Genomic DNA, 22,017 nt, shown 5'->3' on the forward strand with positions numbered 1-22,017 from the left:
TCCGAACACTAAACCAGTTCTTCATAATATAAAGTAGTGCTATAGGGCAGAGAACATGTTTAAAAACCTTGAGGGGGCCATATCCGGCAGATCATCCTGTGTGATATAATGCTGCTTATGTATACGGATTTCTATGTTTTATACAAGTGTATGTTCAATAAAAGATTTTGTATTTCTATAATTTATGCTGTTCTGAGTTTAGCTTTGGGTTTATTAGAAGATGGGTGTTGCAACAGGACAATGACCCAAAGCATAGAAACTACGCCTTCTGGAGTGGCCCAGTCAGAGTCCTGACCTCAACCGGATTGAGATGCTGTGGCATGACCTTAAAAAAGCGATTTCACACCAGACATCCCAAGAATATTGCTGAACTGAAACAGTTCTGTAAAGATGAATCGTCAACAATTACTCCTGACCGTTGTGCACGTCTGATCTCCAACTAAAAGAAACGTTTGGTTGAAGTTATTGCTGCCAAAGGAGGTTCAACCAGTTATTAAATCCAAGGGTTCACATACTTTTTCCACCTGCACTGTGAATGTTTACATGGTGTGTTCAATAAAAACATGGTAACATTTAATTCTTTGTGTGTTATTAGTTTAAGCAGACTGTGATTGTCTATTGTTGTGACTTAGATAAAGATCAGATCACATTTTATGACCAATTTGTGCAGAAATCCATATCATTCCAAAGGGTTCACATACTTTTTCTTGCAACTGTATATACAGTAGGTATAAAAAGTCTACACACCCCTGTTAAAAGTCTACACACCCCTGTGAAAAGATAAGTCATTTCAGAACTTTTTCCACCTTTTAATGGGACCTATAAACTGCTCCACTCAATTGAAAAACAAACTGAAATCTTTTAGGTGGAGGGAAGAAAACAAAACTAAAAAAACTAAAATAATGTGGTTGCAGAAGTGTGCACACCCTCTTATAACTGGGGTTGTAGCTGTGTTCAGAGTAATGCAATCACATTCAAAATCATGTTAAATAGGAGTCAGCATACATCTGCCTTCATTTAAAGTGCCTCTGATGGCAGATGTATGTCAATAGAAAGCTGAACACGAAGAGGAACTTCATCTTTCAGCATGACAACAACCCAAAGCATACATTCAAATCAAGGAATGGCTTCACCAGAAGAAGATTAAAGTTTTGGAATGGCCCAGCCAGAGCCCAGACCTGAATCTGATTGAAAATCTGTGGGGTGATCTGAAGAGGGCTGTGCACAGGAGATGCCCTCACAATCTGACAGATTTGGAGTGTTTTTGCAAAGAGTGGGCAAATCTTGCCAAGTCAAAATGTGCCATGCTGATATACTCATACCCAAAAAGACTGAGTGCTGTAATAAAATCATAAGGTGCTTCAAAAAAATATTAGTTTAAGGGTGTGCACACTTATGCAACCATATTATTTTATTTGTATATTTTTTCTTCCCTCTACCTAAAAGATTTCAGTTTGTTTTTCAATTGAGTTGTACAGTTTAGGGTCCATTCACACGTCCGTTGTTTCTTTCCTGATCTGTTCCGTTTTTTTGCGGAACAGATCTGGACCCATTCATTTTCAATGGGTCCTGAAAAAAATCAGACAGCACAATGTCAGATTTTTTTTCAGGACCCATTGAAAATGAATGGGTCCAGATCTGGTCCAGATCTGTTCCGCAAAAAACGGAACAGATCAGGAAAGAAACAACGGACGTGTGAATGGACCCTTATAGGTCACATAAAAGTTGGAAAATGATTTATCTTTGTCTCATTTTTTTACAGCACAGAAACCTGACATTTTAACAAGGGTGTGTAGAGTTTTTATATCCACTGTATGTATGTATATATTTTTTTATTATTTTTTTCACATTTGATTTTGTAATACCTAATATGTGACATATCAGTAGTTTTTATTAATGTGGGTCTCAACTGAGAAATTAATAAAAACAGCTAAGGCTAGTTTCACACTAGCATTCGGGAGATACGGCAGGCTGTCTGGCAGGGAACAGCCTGCTGGGTCTCTGCAGATCTGGCATTGACGGAGGCTACATGAATACTGTCAGACGCCATTAACTATAATGGGTCCAGCAGAGATCCGGCCGCAAACTGGCAAATATGCTGATAATTGGCTGGAGCGGTATTTCTCCAATTTGTCCGATTCTTGGCAAATAGCCGGGTTACACTGTATTTCTACCATTACTTATTATAGTTAATGGGGCCGGAAAGTATTCATGTAGCTGCCCAGTGCCGAATGTCGAGAGACCTGGCAGGCTGTTCCCTGCCGGAACAGCCTGCCAGAACTCCCAAGCGCTAGTGTGAACTAGCCTAAGGTTGCTCTTACATTACCGCTATTATTTCCATTCTTCTGCTCCGTTCTTCTGGCGCTGTTCTGAAATTGCAGCCTGATAACACATATTTAAGGGTACTTTCACACTTACGTTTTTCTTTTCCGGCATAGAGTTCCGTCACAGGAGCTCTTTACCGGAAAAGAACTGATCAGTTTTATCCCCATGCATTCTGAATGGAGAGTAATCCGTTCAGTTTGCAGTCGTTTTGACTGATCAGGCAAAAGAGAAAACCGCAGCATGCTACGGTTTTCTCTCCGGTGAAAAAAACGGAAGACTTGCCTGAACACCGGATACGGCATTTTTTCCCATAGGAATGTATTAGCGCCGGATCCGGCATTCAAAATACCGGAATGCCGGATCCGTTGTTCCGGCATGCGCAAGCGCAGATTGGTAAAAATGTGAAAAAATGTACAAGACGGATCCGTCGGTCCGCATGACAAGCGGAGAGACGGATCCGTCCTTGCAATGCATTTGTGAGACGGATCCGCATCCGGATCCGTCTCACAGATGCTTTCAGTCACATGCAGATCGGCGGATCCGACGACGGAACTGCCCACCGGATCACACTGCCGCAAGTGTGAAAGTAGCCTTAGGGTGCTTATGTTCGATTACACATAAATATATCCTTTAATCTCTAATTGTGTAATTGGGGTGAAATTGCGGCCTTATACTACAGATTTGGGGTGCTCACACTCTCTTAATATGCAAGTAGATACATTCATCTTTGTTTTGGGGTTGAAATTGTGGCTTGATACTACAAATTTTAGAGTGTTTACATTTTATTATACATAAGTATATCCATTAATCCTTAATTGTGTAATTGGGGTGGCCTGATACTACAGATTTTGAGTTGGTAATGTTCTCTTATACATAAGTATATCCGTTAATCCCAAACTACACTTGCTTCTGAGGAAGGGGAAACTTTCATCCCCGAAACGCGTTGAGACACATATTAATTGAAGGTGATGTGATCAGAAGCGCTGATGTCCTACTGCCATGATTCACTGTGATTCTACAAACAATCCTGGCCGGGGGGGGGGGGGGGGGGGGTACTCGTCACGGGTGTCATGTGCTTATCCTGTTGTCGGCCCCCCAGTGAAGTAAGTGCCTTGTTGGATGTTATCATTCCATTTTATCTACTATATTTGTTGGATGTTATCAATCCATTTTAATCTACATTGTGGTAAAATAACACCACTTTAAATATTTGAATATAGCAATGTGGTGAATAAATACCACTTTTTATACATGTACCATTTGAGACTTCCCGCCACACATTAGTGGGCACTGGGACTGCTTTGTCATGCCCATCTCTTAGTCATGCATTACTCAACACTGAGACAGTACGGTCGCATCTACCTCTCATCTTGGATTGGCGCTCTCTTCCCCTTCTCCCTTTTCCCCTGACCCCTTGGTCAGTTGAACCTATATCAGCTTACACCATCTCCTTTTTCTTCCATCTTACTTCTGTTTTGAGTGCCTTTATTGGATACTACTTTAGCTGCCTTCCTTGCTTCAGTCAGACCTTCGTTTTACTACTCTGTACCACCACTGTCGCTGCCCGTTTTTCTCACACGCTCTGGGGATTCATTCAGATCCCTTAGTGGTCGAACTAACTTCATTTTTTCCTTTTTGTTTTACAATCGCTAATTATGTAATTGGGGTGAAATTGAAGCCTGATACTACAGATTTTAGAGTGCTCATGTTCTCTTATATATATATATATATATATATATATATATAAGTACATCCATTCATGCTTGTTTCGGGGGTAAAATTGCACCCTGACACTACTGCTATTTTACCCTTACAGTTTCTGTTACAGTACAGTATGAAAGATAGGTGCCAGACCCTTCTAAGGGAATGGGCAGTAGTTAACATGTTTCTGGAGCTGGCAGAAGTAGCAGAAGAAGGGGGGAGGGGGTGGTAGCAGCAGTCGCAGCAACAGGCCAGAGCTGCCAGTGTCATCCAGCAGTCATGTTTTGACCAGCAACCCAGCTGTTCCTGAATGGTTGAATTGGTCTTCAACATCATCTCAAGTGACATCAGATACCCCCAGCCAGGAGGCGGTGGGTTCCTCTGACATCACACTTTGTTGGCATTGGCCGGGAACAAGCTCTGTTCCTCCACCTGTCCTGAACCTGCCTCTTTCATTTTATGTTCTTTCTGCTCGAGAAGTATTGCATGCCATCGGCTCAGCCCCACATTTCAGCAAGGCCGAGCTGCTAGAAGACAGTCAGAAGCTACTGCCCAGCCAAGATGTGGAGGAGAGATATTCTGCTTCCTCCTGTAGGCCGGCAAGTAGCGACTCTGAGAGTCGAGTGGGAGATGGTGCTAGAAGCAGTCAGGCATGCAGCCCTGAGACTAGTGAGAGTGACATCACTGACGTGCAGACAGTTGTGGATGATGATGTAGCTGATTGAATGTGGGAGCCGGGTGAGGAGGGGGGCTTCATCATCATCATCAGAGGATGAGAGCGGCGGCTTGCACATAAGGCAGCGGCTGAGCCAGCAAGCTGCTAGCGTGGCCATAAATCAGCAGGGTGTCAGCAATGTAAGATCTGGAGCCAAACGTGCCCGGGGTAGACTGCCTGCTACTTAGGAGCCTACCTGTTCATAAAGAACTAGCGGTGTTCAGGTTCACGTAGACAGCAGCAGCAGGTAGTCAGCATGGAGTGGTGGGTGGAAAATGCCATACTCGCCGGTGTAGGAATTTTTTCATCAAGTTGCCGGAGGACATCAGCATGGCAATTTGTAGAATCTGTGGGAAAAAGATGAGGAGTGGCCAGGGTGCCAATGTTGGACCATGGCCCTACATCAACACATTCAGCATCACCATGAAGTGGCCTGGGAAAACTGTGGCGCTAATGTAGTGGTACAACCTGATACAGCTACCACTGCATCACCCAGTGGCCTACACCCCTTCTCCATCAGTCAAGGCTCCACCACCTCAGCAGAAGAGAGCTATGTTTCCTTCCTCTCATCTCCTACTCCTCACCACTCATTTCCTCAGCAATCGATCACCGAGGTGATTACAAAAAGTCAACAGTATGCATGCACTTATCCAATGGTGCAGAAGTAGAATGTGCTCCTGACCAAGTTGCTGGTACACACCGGGGAGTAACTTCTCTGCGTCCTTCAAGAGGAAATAAAATCCTGGCTGTCTCCTCGCCAACTGGAAATCAAAGCCATGGTCACCGACAATGGGAAGAATGGGAGGGCTGACCCATGCGCGCTGCATAGCATACATCTTTAATCTGGTTATAAAGAAGTTCCTAAAGTCTTTCACCAAACTGCAAGACATCCTTAAAATGGCCAGGAAACTATGCATGCACTTCAGCCACTCTAAGGGTCCATTCACACGTCCACAGTGTTTTGCGAATCTGCAAACTGTGGATCCGCAAAACCCCGGGCCGGCACCCCAATAGAAATGCCTATTCTTGTCTGCAGCTGCAGACTGCTTCCAACACTATCTCCCACTCGACTCTCAAAGTCGCTACTTGCCTGCCTACAGGAGGTAGCAGAAGATCTCTCCTCCACATCTTAGCTGGGCAGTAGCTTCTGACTGTCCTCTAGCAGCTTGGCCTCGGGGAAATGTGGAGCTGAGCCGATGGCATGCAATACTTCCTGAGCAGAAGGAACAGAAAATGAAAGAATAGGATATGTTCTATTTTTTAGCGGAGCTGCAGACCGGAAGTTTGGGGCTGCGGACCGGAAATGAAGACAGCACTCTGTGTGCTGTCCGCATCTTTTCCATCCACATTGCATCCCCATTACTGCGGAACGGTTCCGGACCCAAAGTGTTGACGTCTGAATGGAGCCTTACACTGAAAAACACTCCCTCCTTGAGCTACAAAGGCAGAAAAGTGTTCCCCAACATCGCCTGTTTCCACCCGTTGGAACTCCACCCTCCACATATTGGACTGACTATATAGGTAGAGGAAGGCAATAAACAATTTCTTGATGATGCAGGCAGACAAGAGCACTCCCCTGTGTTGCCAGGACTATGGGATGAACGCCGTCATTCCCCTCCTTCACGTCCTAAAGCAGATGCTGATAAATCTGGATGGTCAGGGAACAGGAGACGTGGCGCCTACATCTCACGGCCACCTGAAGACTGTGGGGGCTGAACTGGCGGAGAGGGAGGGGGGCATTAAAGCACAAGCAATGTATACACAAATGGGTGGTCTATCTGCACAAGTGACAGGAGAGGAGCAGGAGGAGTATGAGGAGCTAGAGAGGGATGAGGAATACCAGGCAGATGACCCAGACACACTGTGGCAGTATGCAGTGTAGATGGAGGCAGGGAGTCCCTCCGAGTCCCCTGCACAAATGGCCAGATGCATGCTGAATTGCTTGAGTAGTGACAGCGGTATTATCATCATTTGGCAGAAGGATGACTACTGGCTCTCCACCATGATAGACCCTCGCTACTCCGCTGAGAGGGAGCATAAATTCTACTGCTATCATTCTATGTAGTCAGTTGGATGCTGCTTATGTGCGCCATCGCCCATCCTCACGAAGGTCTGACCAGGGGGGCCCTCTGCCCCGACATTCCACTGCCATGACTGATGGAGGAGGGGCAGGTCCTTCAGCAGCAACTTAAGTCTAGAGTCTCTAACGAGCACTTTTCTTCACCCGCCTACTGAATAAACTACCCTCCAGAAGCAGCAGCAGCAAGACATGGAGCAGAACCTAAACCAGCAGGTGGTGACTTACTTACGGTAGACTGCACCCTGCAACCCCACATCCTGGACTACTGGACAGCCAAACCTGATTTGTGGCTGCAACTTGCTGAGTTTGCCCTGGACAAGCTTTCCTGCCTGGTCAGTAGTGTGGCGCTAAAGCAGGTGTTTAGTGTGGCAAAATACCCCCAGGAAAACTTGCCTTTTCACCCAAAACATGGAGCAGAACCTAAACCAGCAGATGGTGGCTTACTTACGGTAGACTGCACCCTGCCACCCCACATCCTGGACTACTGGACAGCCAAACCTGATTTGTGGCCGCAACTTGCTGAGTTTGCCCTGGACAAGCTTTCCTGCCTGGTCAGTAGTGTAGCTTCAAAGCGGGTGTTTAGTGTGGCTAGATACCCCAAGGAGAACTTGCCTTTCCACCCAAAATGTGGGAGACTGACCTTTGCAAAGATGAATTAGGCGTGGATTAGCCAGGATTTCTACATGCCAGTGCTTGATGCATCAGACTAGATCATTCTGGGTGTCACACCCAAGCTTTGTGAAAAGAGACCCTTTTCTTCTGGCCACCTGGCCACTAGCTTCAGCCACTATTCTGATGCTGCCACCTGCCTGATGACACACACCTATTGCCTCTGCTGCCATGTGCCACTATGTTGACTCCCCATGCGGTTTCCACCTCACCACTTTGTGACTTGGCTACTATGTTGACTCCTCATGCTGTTTCCACTTCCCTACCCTGCGACTGACCACTTTGCTGACTCCTCATGTGGTTGCCACTATGTTGACTCATCATGCGGTTGCCACCCTCCCCACATTGTAACTGGGCCACTGTGTTGACTCCTCATGCGGTTGTCACCTCACCACTCTGTAACTGGGACATTGTGTTGACTTCTTATGTGGCTGCCACACTCCCCACTCTGTGAATGGGCCACTATGTTGACTCCTCATGCGGTTGCCACCTTCCCACTCTGTGACTGACTGCTATGTTGACTACTCATACGGTTGAAACCTCACAACTCTGTGACTGGGCCATTGTGTTGACTCTTCATGCAGCTACCACTCTCCCTAATCTGTCACTATGTTGATTCCTCATGCGGTTGTCACCCTCCCTAATTTGTGACTGGACTATTATGTTGTCTCATGTTGTCTCCTCATGTGGTTGCCACCCTCCCTACTTTGTGACTGAGCCACTATGTTGACACCTAATGCGGATGTCACCTTTAGTAATGAGTGGCATAGGCAATATTTATTTTTATGGCATTTCGCACATTTTTTGCATAATATTTGTAATAAATTTTAGAATTCTAGAATTTGTGATCTTGTCATTATTTTCGCGATTGCGCAAATCGTCACTAATGATGCACATATTTGTTTGCAATACATGCAACTTCATATTTTATCAGGTCTGAATAGATAGCACGTCTGTAGCATGTATGTTTGGACAGCAGGGAAACAGTAATTCCTATCACACTACCTAACACTACCTAACACCCTGCACTGAAACCTATCAGCTACACTATATCACTATCTAACCTACACTGACTATCTCCCACTAACTATCTGTATTATATATATGAGCTAACTAACTATCTAATGTAATTGGATAAGGAATAGGATCCAGATGAAAGCACAGAGGACAGCAATGACACTGCTCTCTCTCTCTCAGAACTGCAAACAAAACTGCAGAAAATGGATGCTGGAGAGTTTCTTATATAGCAAAGGGGTAGGCAACTTTCCTATTAGTTGATAGGGATGTTGCTAAGCTCTGACAAAGATATTGCAGCCTTCTCATTGGCCCACAAGCAAGAAGGGTGGCTACTGATGAAAAAAAATCTAGAATATTCGCGATTACAAATATATAGCACTATATTCTACATCTTTGTGAATTCTTGAAGTGCCGACATTCGCAATAAAAATTTGTGAATTTGCAAATTTTGCGATTTAGCCACCTTTCTACTCTGTAAACTGGGCCATTGGGTTGACTTCTCATGTGGTTGCCACCCTTCCCACTCTGTGACTGGGCCACTGTGTTGACTCCTCACGAGGTTGCTACCTCAACACTCTGTGACTGGACCATTGTATTGACTCCACATGCAGTTGCCACCCTCCCTACTCTGCGACTGGGCCACTATTTTGACTCCTCATGTGGTTGCCACCTCCCTATTCTGTGACTCTGCCATCGTGTTGGCGTCTCTTATGTAGTTGCCACCCTCAGCACTCTATGACTGGGCCTCTATGTTGACTCCTCATGCTGTTTCCACCTCACGACTCTGTCTCTGGGCCACTGTGTTGACTCCTCATGCTGTTGCCACCTCACCACTCTGTCAATGTGTTGACTCCTCATGTTGTTGCCACCTCACCACTCTGTCACTGGGTCACTGTGTTGACTCCTTATGTGGTTGCTACCCTCCCCACACTGTAACTTGACCACTGTGTTGACTTTTTATGCAGATGCCACCTTACCTCTCTGTAACTGGGCCATTGTGTCGACTTCTAATGTGGTTTCCACCCTTCCCACTCTGTGACTGGGCTATTTGGTTGACTCATCATGTGGTTGCCACCTCACCTCTCTGTGACTGAGCAATTGTGTTGACTCCTCATGTGGTTGCCACTCTCCCTAATCTGTGACTGGGCCACTGTGTTGCCTCCTCACACGGTTGCCACCTCACCACTCTGTGACTGGGCCATTGTGTTGACTCCTCGTGCAGTTACCACACTCCCCACTGTATGACTGGGCCTCTATGTTAACTCCTCATGCAGTTGCCACCATGGGCATCAGAGGGGGGGGGCAAGTGCCCCCCTGGGGCCCTTGAAATCTGTGAACTGAGTTCTGCCTCTGCTCTGCAGCACTGGCGGATCCAGGGAGGCAACGGGGCAATTGCTCCCCCCGAGCTGCTCAGAAGTGGGGGGGGGGGCAGCGGGGCACAGGAAGATGAATGCTTCCATTGTGGAAGTGTTCATCTCCATAGTCATCTGTATCAACGTCCTCAGGACAGTGATACAGATGACTGTGCTGAGGCAGAGGAGGGAGAGGCGTGTCCCTTTCCCTTCCTCTGATAGGCTGCAGGCACTAGGCCGGCAGCTTATCAGAGGCCGGCGCAGGCGGTGCGATGACGTCATCGCGCCGCCTGAGCCGTACAGCTCGCGACACAGGTCAGAAGAGGCCTGCATCGCATCGCTGCCAAGAAGGTAAGTATAAGTGTTTATCTTTTTTTGTGTACAATACTGGTGGCTACTGGCACATAATGGGGGCCTCTGGCTACTGGCACATAATGGGTGGTTCTTACTACTGGCACATAATGGGTGGTTCTGGCTACTGGCACATAATGGGGGTCATTGGCTACTAGCACATAATGGGGGTCTCTGGCTACTGGCACATAATGGGGGGCTGTCATTACTGGCACATAATGGGGGGCTGTCATTACTGGCGCAAGGGGGGGCTGTCATTACTGGCACATGATGGGGGGCTGTTATTACTGGCACATGATGGGGGCTGTTATTACTCGCACATGATGGGGGCTGTTATTACTGGCACATGATGGGGGGCTGTTATTACTGGCACATGATGGGGGGGCTGTTATTACTGGCACATGATGGGGGGGCTGTTATTACTGGCACATGATGGGGGGCTGTTATTACTGGCACATTATTGGGGGCACTATAGGGGCATCTACTGAGGCAAGAAAGAAGGGGTGTTTTATATGGGGGACTCTGTACAGTATAATTTTATACTGGGACACATTATGGTGGGTACTATGAGGAAGAAGGGAGAGGAGTACTATGGGGTCATCTACGGGGGCACTAAGAAGGGGTATTTTATACTTGCAAATTATGGGGGACACTGAGGGCATCTACTGGGGCATTTCATACTGGTACATGATGTGGGGCACTAGGAGGAAGGGGGGGAGGAGCACTATGGAGGCATTTACTGGGGGCACTATATAGGGGTGTTTTATACTGGCACATTATGAGGGCACTATGGGGACATTAGCTCAACTGGGGGCATTACAAGGGGGTATTTTTTGCACTGTCACATTAAAAGGGGAATTATTTCTACTGGGGGGCATTATGGTGGGCTTTATTACTCCCACATGGTATGACCCACTAGTAGCAGAACCATCCTCTCCCTGCTCTGCTATTCCTCTGCCCCTTCTGCAAATCCTTATTATGAAATCTTTCTCATTAGGATAAAACACAACATCAGCTCCACTGAGCCCCCCAGCCAAGTGTTGAAGTGGTGTCCGAGATCCCCAAGGGCCAAGCCAAGTAATTGTAAGTTTGCATGTGAAATATGTTTATGTTATACACATATAGCCTACACTGTGCCACACAATATACAGTATACCACTACACTGTGTAGTCTGTTCTATAAGCACCATTGTTTCGTGGCGGCAGACAGAAAATAATCTGGAAGTGCCCCTCCCGAAACCAGGCTTTGGATCCGCCACTGCACAGCTCATGCAGTATTATACTTTGTGATAATGAATATGCCCCTTCATTATATTACCAGAAACAAGCAGAGCATGGATGTCAATAAAATTATGCCCCCCCTGGAAAAAAAATTGCGGACGCCCATGGTTGCCACCCTCCCTAATTTCTAATTTGTGACTGGGTCACTATGTTGGCTTCTCATGCATTTGCCACCCTCCCCACTCTGTGATGGGGCCACAGGTGTCTCTGTTTGGCCTTGTTGACATCACTATTTATTTTTCTGATCTGTCAGAAGGATGGCATAATGAAAAACACAAAGGATCCTGTCTTTGAAGCATCCGTAAGGCCTGTATCACATGGTCCCTGTTTTGCATCAGGATATGCTCATGATTTGGAAGTCAAAAGCAGGAGTGGGTAAAAAACACAAAAGACAGGCAAACATTCAAATCACATGTCATCTCTGTTTTTGATCCTCTCCTGGCCTTAGCAATACTGATGGATTACTGACCAAATGTTGAAAGTGTAAAGGTGTAGGCTCAAAAGACCATTTTTAGGGTTGTTTTTGTGACGAATCATAAGAAGAGAAAAATACAACATAATAGAACACATAGAACAGTGATATCAACACAAACTTACTGCTGACACCCTCTCCACTGTGTCATGGGGTTACTACTTGTATCAGTGTGTAACAGATGCAAAGTAGCTATTTCACTACCACAGTAGACTATGCATGTTTCTGCAATGCACAGTGTTGTACACCAATACACTGGCTCCCTGTAGCCGGGAAGAAGCTGATTTTTTATGTGCTGCATCACTAATGAATTTGATCGAATCCAATTTTTGGGGAAAATTCGGCAAAGCATCTAAATCTAATATTTAACCCCTTAGGGACCCATGACGTACCGGTACGGCATGGATCCCGAGTCCTTAAGGACCCATGACGTACCGGTACGTCATGAGTTTAAAGTGAGATTGTGGCGCCCCAGGGGTTAATCCGCACAGGATGCCGGCTGAAATCATTCAGCCGGCATCCTGTCACAACGCTGGGGGGGTCATATGACCCCCCCGTATCGGCGATCGCAGCAAACCGCAGGTCAACCACTGACTTGCACGGTTTCCTTATGACTAGGCAGATCACGTATCACTCCACCACCTTACAGGAGTCTTCTCAGCCATATTACCAAATGACTGCAGAGGCCTTATGTTCCTAGTATTGACCTTACATTAAAGAATAATTTGCAATTCCAGCTCACCTTGTGCATAAATACTCCACGTGCACCGAGGGACCAGGGGATCCAAAATGTGCTAAGAAGAAGAGAAATCCAGCACAATAGATGCGTTACAGTAAAATCTTCAGTTTATTTCAGCAACATAACTCCACGTGCAAACACAAGCGGTATTCTGATTGACGCGTTACGACTAAGGACTTCGTCCGAAACGCATCAATCAGAATATCGCTTATGTTTGCACTGTCTGTACATGGAGTTATGTTGCTGAAATAAACGGAAGATTTTACTGCAAAGCATCTATTGTGCCGGATTTCTCTTCTTATTGACCTCACATTGTCTTCATTCAGTTATACCACATTAGTCCTCTGTAACTGCTTTGAGCACCTGCCAAATATAAATGTTCTATCCACAAATCCCGCAGCTTAGTCCATCTATAAAAAAACGCTATGAAAACCTACCTGTGTATCAGCATTTAAAACTTTGATCCTCTGTGTTGATATAAAAAGATCCACTTCTGTTAACGTCTGAGAATCTCCTTCAGAGTTCTGGATTGAGAATGAAATGATAAGTGATATTATTAACAAATAAATAGTGGGATAAATAGAACTTCATGGTTTCTGATGGTGGATTTCTATATAGTGTTTTATTGTAAACCAGATCACAATTAATCAGCACATTTTAATTATCATAATGAAAAACAGATGAAAAAACTTCAATTGTTGTATGTTTTGCGTAATTCATCCATTAAAAGTCTGATCTTTGTGGTACGTATGAATATTTGTTAAGAAAGGGATCTTGTTTAACTTTCCCTATGGGTGCTTTCACACCATGGGGAACATTTATCAAAACTGGTGTAAAAGAAAACTGTCTTAGTTGCCCATAGCAACCAATCAGATTCCACCTTTCATTTTTGAGAGTTTCTATGGAAAATGGGAACTAAGCAAGTTTTCCTTTACATCAGTTTGATAAATCTCACCCCATGTTTTTTAGTGAATCTGTTTTTTCTGGAGAACTGTATCCGTTCAAAAAATGTACGCAAACTGATGTACATACGACAATTGTTTCCATTTTAACCTGGCACATGTAACAAAACAAATGGAGCTGTGTGAGCTGTGAATTTGCAGCTTTTTTGGGGACAAATAACATACAATATTAAAGCAGATAGATAAACAGATAACATTGTATGCCACTTTCAGTTGATTTTTGTGATTGAAAACCCTGCATCAGATTTTTTTTTTATGTCTTTATTTTTTTGCTGGATGGAATAGTGCTTTCCCATCCAGTTACAACACAGACAAGAATGCAAACTTCACAAAATGTATGCACCCTTGGAACATGTTTTTTGCCACATCTATTTCTATTTTCTGTTTAGAAAAACAAATGTTTCATGGGAAAAAAAAAATTATACTTGACTTTTTGACATTTTGGTGTGACTTTGTTGTTATAATAAGGGAAGGGATCATTCAGACAGCCGTATGAATGGGTCCACATCTGTACCCCAATTTTGTGGAATGGGTGTGGACCCATTCATTTCAATGTCCTCTGTCCGCATCTGTAGTTCCGTTCCATGGCCCCGCAAAAAGTTTTACATTACGTCTAGCTTGAAGTGCTGACTAATGTAAAATTTTAAATCTTTATTTAATTTCCTTAAAACTATCTTCCACAATATAGACATAATACTGTCAAGGAAACATCACAGAGGTGCTGAAGAGATCTAGATATTTGTATTTTGTTAACCTTTATTGTTAACTGACTCGGCGTTACTGCGCCTGCGCCAAGTTGTCTTTTTTGCGCATGCGCAGTGGGCCGGAATCTTCTGCTACCTTCGGCTCGCTAAACAAGACGGCTCGGCGCAGGCGCAGTAGGAGCCGAAGGTAGTAGAAAATTTTTGGGGAAAATTCGGCAAAGCATCTAAATCTAATATTTAACCCCTTAGGGACCCATGACGTACCGGTACGGCATGGATCCCGAGTCCTTAAGGACCCATGACGTACCGGTACGTCATGAGTTTAAAGTGAGATTGTGGCGCCCTAGGAGTTAATCCGCACAGGATGCCAGCTGAAATCATTCAGCCGGCATCCTGTCACAACGCTGGGGGGTCATATGACCCCCCCGTATCGGCGATCGCAGCAAACCGCAGGTCAATTCAGACCTGCGGTTTGTTGCGATTTCTGCAGTTTCTGATCGCCGCGGTCCCTGTATCACCCCCCCCCCCTGCACCTCTGAATGATTTTAGCCTGGTGGGAGGTGCAGGGGGGGTGTTGCGGGCGGTGCGATCCCGCCTGCCGCACCGCCCGCCTCCCGCCGAATAATCGTTGGTGTACAGTGGTTATACCAGGGTGTCAGCACATTGCTGACACCCTGGTATAAACGGCTGACATCTGTGAATGGATGTCATCCGTTTAACCCTTTCCATACAGCGGTCCGTACGGACCGCTGTATGGAAAGAGTTAACAGTACGATGCGGCTCCCTCCCTCTCCCATCGGGGGGCTGCTGTGCCTTTGCAGCCCCCCAACAGGATGGGGTGAAAGAGGGAGGGAGCCCCAGTCCTTACCCTTCCCCGTCTGCGAAGTTGTGGCCACAACTTCGCAGCGGGGAAGGTTCCCATGGCAACAGGACGCCTTCTCAGGCGTCCTGCTGTCCATGGCGCTGAACAGGTCTATGCTAAAGGAATAAATCGTTCTGACAAAGTGTAAGTAAAATACAGTACAGTACAATATATATTGTACTGTACTGTATTATACAGACATCAGACCCACTGGATCTTCAAGAACCAAGTGGGTCTGGGTAAAAAAAAAAGTAAGAAAAAGTGAAAAAAATGAGAAAATCAAAAAACAAATTTATCACTAATTAAAAATGAAAAAAATAAAATTCCCTACACATGTTTGGTATCGCCGCATCCGTAACGACCTGATCTATAAAACAGTCATGTTACTTTCCCCGCACGGTGAACGCCATAAAAATAAAAAAATAAAAACTATGAGAAAATTGAAATTTTGCCCACCTTACTTCCCAAAAAAGGTAATAAAAGTGATCAAAAAAGTCACATGTATGCCAAAATAGTGCCAATCAAACCGTCATCTCATCTCGCAAAAAATGAGACCCTACCCAAGATAATCGCCCAAAAATTGAAAAAACTATGGCTCTTAGACTATGGAAACACTAAAACATGATTTTTTTTGTTTCAAAAATGAAATCACTGTGTAAAACTTACATAAATAAAATAAAGTATACATATTAGGTATCGCCGTGTCCGTATCGACCGGCTCTATAAAAATACCACATGAGTTAACCCCTCAGATGACCACCGTAAAAAAATAAAAACGATTTAAAAAAAAACATTTTTTGTCATCTTACGTCACAAAAAGTGCAATAGCAAGCGATTAAAAAGTCATATGCACCCCAAAATAGTGCCAATAAAACAGCCATCTCATCCCGCAAAAAATGAGACCCTACTTAAGATAATTGCCCAAAAACTGTAAAAACTATGGCTCTTAGTCTATGGAGACACTAAAACTTATTTTGTTTTAAAAATGAATTCATTGTGAAAAACTTACATAAATAAAAAAATTGTATACATATTAGGTATCGCCGCGTCCGTGACAACCTGATCTATAAAATTACCACATGATCTAACCTTTCAGATGAATGTTGTAAATAACAAAAAAAAGCGGTGCCAAAAAAGCTGTTTCTTGTTACCTTGCCACACAAAAAGTGTAATATAGAGCAACCAAAAATCATATGTACCTTAAACTAGTACCAACAAAACTGCCACCTTATCCCGTAGTTTCTAAAATGTGGTCACTTTTTTGGAGTTTCTACTCTAGGGGTGCATCAGGGGGGCTTCAAATGGGACATGGTGTCAAAAAAACCAGTCCAGCAAAATCTGCATTCCAAAACCATATGGCATTCCTTTCCTTCTGCGCCCTGCCGTGTGCCCGTACAGCGGTTTACAACAACATATGAGGTGTTTCTGTAAACTACAGAATCAGGGCCATAAATATTGAGTTTTGTTTGGCTGTTAACCCTTGCTTTGTTACTTGAAATAAAATATTAAAATGGAAAATCTGCCAAAAAAGTTAAATTTTGAAATTGTATCTCTATTTTCTATTAAATCTTGTGCAACACCTAAAGGGTTAACAAAGTTTGTAAAATCAGTTTTGAATACCTTGAGGGGTGTAGTTTCTTAGATGGGGTCACTTTTAGGGAGTTTCTACTCTAGGGGTGCATCAGGGGGCTTCAAATGGGACATGGTGTCAAAAATCCAGCCCAGCAAAATCTGCCTTCCAAAAACCAAACGGCGCACCTTTCACTCTACCCCCGTTGTGTGGCCATACAGTAGTTTACGGCCACATATGGGGTGTTTCTGTAAACGGCAGAGTCAGGGCAATAAAGATACAGTCTTGTTTGGCTGTTAACCCTTGCTTTGTTAGTGGAAAAAATGGGTTAAAATGGAAAATTAGGCAAAGAAATGAAGTTCTAAAATTTCATCCCCATTTGCCAATAACTCTTGTGCAACACCTAAAGGGTTAACAACGTTTTTAAAATCAGTTTTGAATACCTTGAGGGGTGTAGTTTATAGAATGGGGTCATTTTTGGGTGGTTTCTATTATGTAAGCCTCGCAAAGTGACTTCAGAGCTGTAGTGGTCCCTAAAAATTGGGTTTTTGTAAATTTCTGAAAAATGTCAATATTTTCTTCTAAAGTTCTAAACCTTGTAACATTCCCAAAAAATAAAATATAATTTTACATATGGGGAATGTAAAGTCATCACAATTTTTGGGGGGTATTACTATGTATTACAGAAGTAGAGAAACAAACTTTGAAATTTGCTAATTTTTCAAAATTTTGGGTAAATTAGGTATTTTTTTATCCAAAAAAAAATAATTTGTTTGACTTCATTTTACCAGTGTCATGAAGTACAATATGTGACGAAAAAACAGTTTTAGAATGGCCTGGATAAGTCAAAGCGTTTTAAAGTTATGAACACTTAAAGTGACACTGGTCAGATTTGCAAAAATTGGCCAAGCCCTTAAGGTGAAATAGGGCTGAGTCCTTAAGGGGTTAAATTGTTCATTTATCTCTAGGTATCAGTCTTTGAATCGTTTATCCAGTTCTTTATACATTGTTTGCTAGTTAGTTTGGAGACCTTAAATTTGCCCAGTCAGCGCAGGTATTGCTGGATAGATATTGTTACTAAAGAGGTAAATATTAAAGGCCAGATTTATCATTGGCTCAAGTCAGAATAATAGAGTGAAAAAGTCACACATTTTTGCGCAATCTCTAAAAATGTGCAAAAATTTGCGACTTTTTTCTGCTCTACGCTATGCTCGCCAGTTTTCTGAAAGTGGGCGTGTTTTCTTATGTAAATGAATCTCTAGACAGATTTACTATTGCGACTATTTAAAAAGTCGCAAACAAATGTGCAATTTCACTCCAGTGAGGACCATGCTTATCTTATGAGACTTTTTAATAGAACATGCGACTTTTTTGTAAAGACGTGCGACTTTTGTAAAGCTGCTTACTGACGGATAAACTGCTACCGTCAAACCACACTTATCACAGTCTTAAAGGGCCGATCATAAATCTGACTTGGCTAAAACTGACTTTAGCCATATGTGAAAGTGGAGTAAGCTGTCAGAGTAATGATAAATCTGTCCCTAAGAGTATAGATAGTGAAGTTTTTGAAACACAAATATCTTACTTTTTAATTCCTTCATTTAAGACAATATTGAAGGTTAAATATAAATTGCACTTAAGGCATAGCCGTTTCCGCTGTTTGCAATCTTTCCCTTTGGTATGACCTATCTATATAAAATAAACACTGTGCAAAATAACTACATATACCAAGGTCTAATAAAAAAAAAACATCAAAAACTGATCATGATATTAATCTAATGGAAAAGTGCTGTGAGATCATAGAGTAACCAGAAAAATATACAATCCTAGCACCCCAGGCTTACTGTGAAGAGTCTTTCCTTGAATAACACAGAGAAAAGTGATTTCTCAATAATGAATCTAATGTAGAAAAGCATGAAATGAAAACTGTTTTGTAGCTATGTTGTAGAAAATCTGCTTTTAATTAATTAATCATCTGGTTGACTAAAGACTCCTCCTGAATATATTAGAATTGGCATTTTCACGTCTCTTAGTATTCTATGCAGTGCAGCCAACAACTAATTGGATTTTTGTACATAGCAGCATCCTGTATAAGATTATCATAATAATATTTAGATATTTAGTTAATGAAATTTTAATATTGTAAACTTTACCTAACTCATTTTACTTTTCATGTGTGACACTTCTGGTAACTCATGCTGAATAAAATTATACATGTCAAGATACCTGTCTCTATGACTTTGTAGCCTGTGATTATTTTTACAAATATAATTTTTCTCCCAAAAATAATGATGGTTTATGGAATGTCTGCCTAAATCATAACACATTTCACATTTCATAGAAGCATCCCATATAGTGGCAAAATTATATTCATTACAGTATGGTTGTCTCCATGGTTAGCTGAGGGTAAGATGTGACTCTTGGATGTCATGCACATGGCCTGGCTGTTTGGACCATACTGAATGACAGCACACTGAATCTTTGTGGCTCGGCACTATGGAGCATATGGAGTGCCTTACAGGTACAGATTCATGGATTCAAGGAATGACTGAACTCCTAAAACTGTGAAGAAAATTATAAGAACAATCTATAAAGCCATTTTAATAACTTGGCTAAAGTTTAGAATCCAAAACCTCTATGATGCCTTCTTAAACTGATGAGACCATCATCAAAAATGCTGATAAAAACAAATGAAAAATCTCTTCTTATGGATGCTGTGGCTTCAGCAAAATTGTGAGAATTCAATGGTATGAGGCGAGTCTTTAGGATAAAATGACCAGGTTTCTCGAACTACAGGTGGAGCCATTTTATTTTTACAACGCAGATGCACATTTTCTCCAAAAAATCCTTAAAGGGGTTGGCCCCATCAGTCATTGATGGTATTTTGCTTTTATATGCCATCACTGTTAGATACACGTGTGTCCCACCTTGGGGACCCCCTCCTATTTCAATTCACTGCTATGGGACTGATGAAAATAGCGGAGCCAGCTTGGCTATTTTTAGAACTTCCATAACAGTGAATGGAGGGTGGCTGCACTTGAGCACTGAGCTCTCCTTAACTTCAGGGGGCCCTTTGTGGATATAGGAGTGGTTCCTAGAGGTGAGACCCACACCTATCTGACACTGATGGCATATCCTAGTGATATACCATTAATGTCTGACATGGGAGCACCCCTTTAACTATCAACTTTAAAGCCGGCTATACATATTCAATAGCTGACAAACAATCATTTTGCTTACAACTATCACTCCCGACTCCATCTCAACTCCCACATACACATGCTCATATTATTCAGTCAAACATGTTTATGTTGTCACTGGGGAGAAAGGAGAAAACCACTGTCAGACTTTATCCTGACTGGATTGTCTTCTGGGAGAACAAAAGGACCAGACAAAAATATTCACTTCACCTGCTCCTTCTCTCCCATGACATTGTGTGTTCGAGGAAAGTCAGGAGCTTCCAATACACAGTACATTATCAGTTAAACCTGCTGTTCAAGATGAAATGCACTAATGTGTGATGGGCCTCTAGTCTTGACAGCAGTTTTGCTAGTTCAAAGAACTGAGCTCTTTTATAAATGTTGCAAAAGGTTCCCATAGATGCGTCACGAACATGTGCAGCATTGTACACTGTAAGAATGTATTCAAATGTGACAGATTTCTGTTGCAGAAAATGTATCGACCGGAATACTGTCCTATATATACATCTAAATAAGTTTGTGAGGTTGGTTAGCACAGCATTTTTAGAATTATATGGCTCTGTTTGAAATGGTACTATTGATTTCTATGAAGAATAATATTGAAGAGCAGCATGGACAATTTTTGGCATAATATTCACGATAAATTTGCCCAAATTTGAAAAGTTCTAGAATTCGTGATCTCCAGTCGTTATTTTCTTGATTGTGAAAATCGCCAATGTAATATGTGCTTATTGTGCGTGCAATACAGGCTTGGGTCACTTTTGCTACATTTTTTAAGCTGCTAGTTTCCTGAGACTGTGATAATTCCTATCACATTTCCTAACAGCCTGCACTGGAGCCTACACTATATCACTATCTAACCTAAACTGACTATCTCGACTTTAACTATCTGTAATATATATATATATATATATATATATATATATATATATATATGAGCTAACTATCTAATGTAATTGACTCAGCAATGTAAATGAGTCCACAAACAACAGAGCACAGCAATGACACTGCTTTCTCTCTCAGAACTGCAAAAAGCAGCAGAAAATGGCTGCTGGGAAGATTCCTATATAGTAAGGGGTAGGCAACTTTCCTATTGGTTGCTAGGGATGTAAGCTCTGACAAAGATGTTGCAGCCTTCTCACTGGCCCACAAGCAAGAAGGGAGGTTACTGATTAAAAAAAAAAAATCTAGAATATTCACGATTATGAATATATAGCACTATATTCTATATCTTCGCAAATTCTTGGAGTCCGATATTTGCGATAAAAATTAGCAATTAGAATATTGGCGATCAACTTTAAAGAATATATGCAAATAACATATCTTAATGTCACTGGCAAGAGAAAAGATTAGTATTCTTTTCTGTTTTGGAAGAAAAGCAAATTTGAATATGTTTCCCAGAAATCCAAAGTTATCCAAATTAGCTTGCCTGACAAAAAAGAAAAAGAAAAAAGGGGATATCCTATCTAATGCCAGAAGAATTAAGGCATGCAATTTGTAATATGCTCTTCTTAGAATCCATTAATGGTAGTGTTGAGCGAGCATGCTCTGCCGAATACCTGTGCGGCTCGAGCATCGTTATGCTCGGTACATTGCGGTACTCTGCCGAGTAACCGCATGTACTCGAGCGCCATGCTTGAGTTTCCTCGCCGCACGTTTCGTGGCTGCTAAGCAGCCAATAAACATGCAGGTAAGTACTGCCATCACTGTAATTCCAGTAGCCATGTTGGCTACTGGCATTACAGTGATTGGCTGGCCGGAACGCGTCATCGGGTGCTATAGCACCCGATGATGCAGGTTTGGCTCGTGGCGAATCAGGGAGAGCTGCGGTTAGGAAGGGACAGATAATGTAGAGAGTTTGTGATCACAATTTATTCAATTTTAAAACATTTCAAGAGTCATTTAAAGGACTAATTTAATCTTGCAAAGTAGTCAGATTTTTTTTTTTCCCCATACGTTGTGATTCTTTTTCTATAGAGGGTGTCTGCAGTGACTTGTGACATCTGTTCAGCAATAC

This window comes from Bufo gargarizans, chromosome 2, assembly GCF_014858855.1.
Source record: "Bufo gargarizans isolate SCDJY-AF-19 chromosome 2, ASM1485885v1, whole genome shotgun sequence".
Taxonomy (NCBI): Eukaryota; Metazoa; Chordata; class Amphibia; order Anura; family Bufonidae; genus Bufo; species Bufo gargarizans.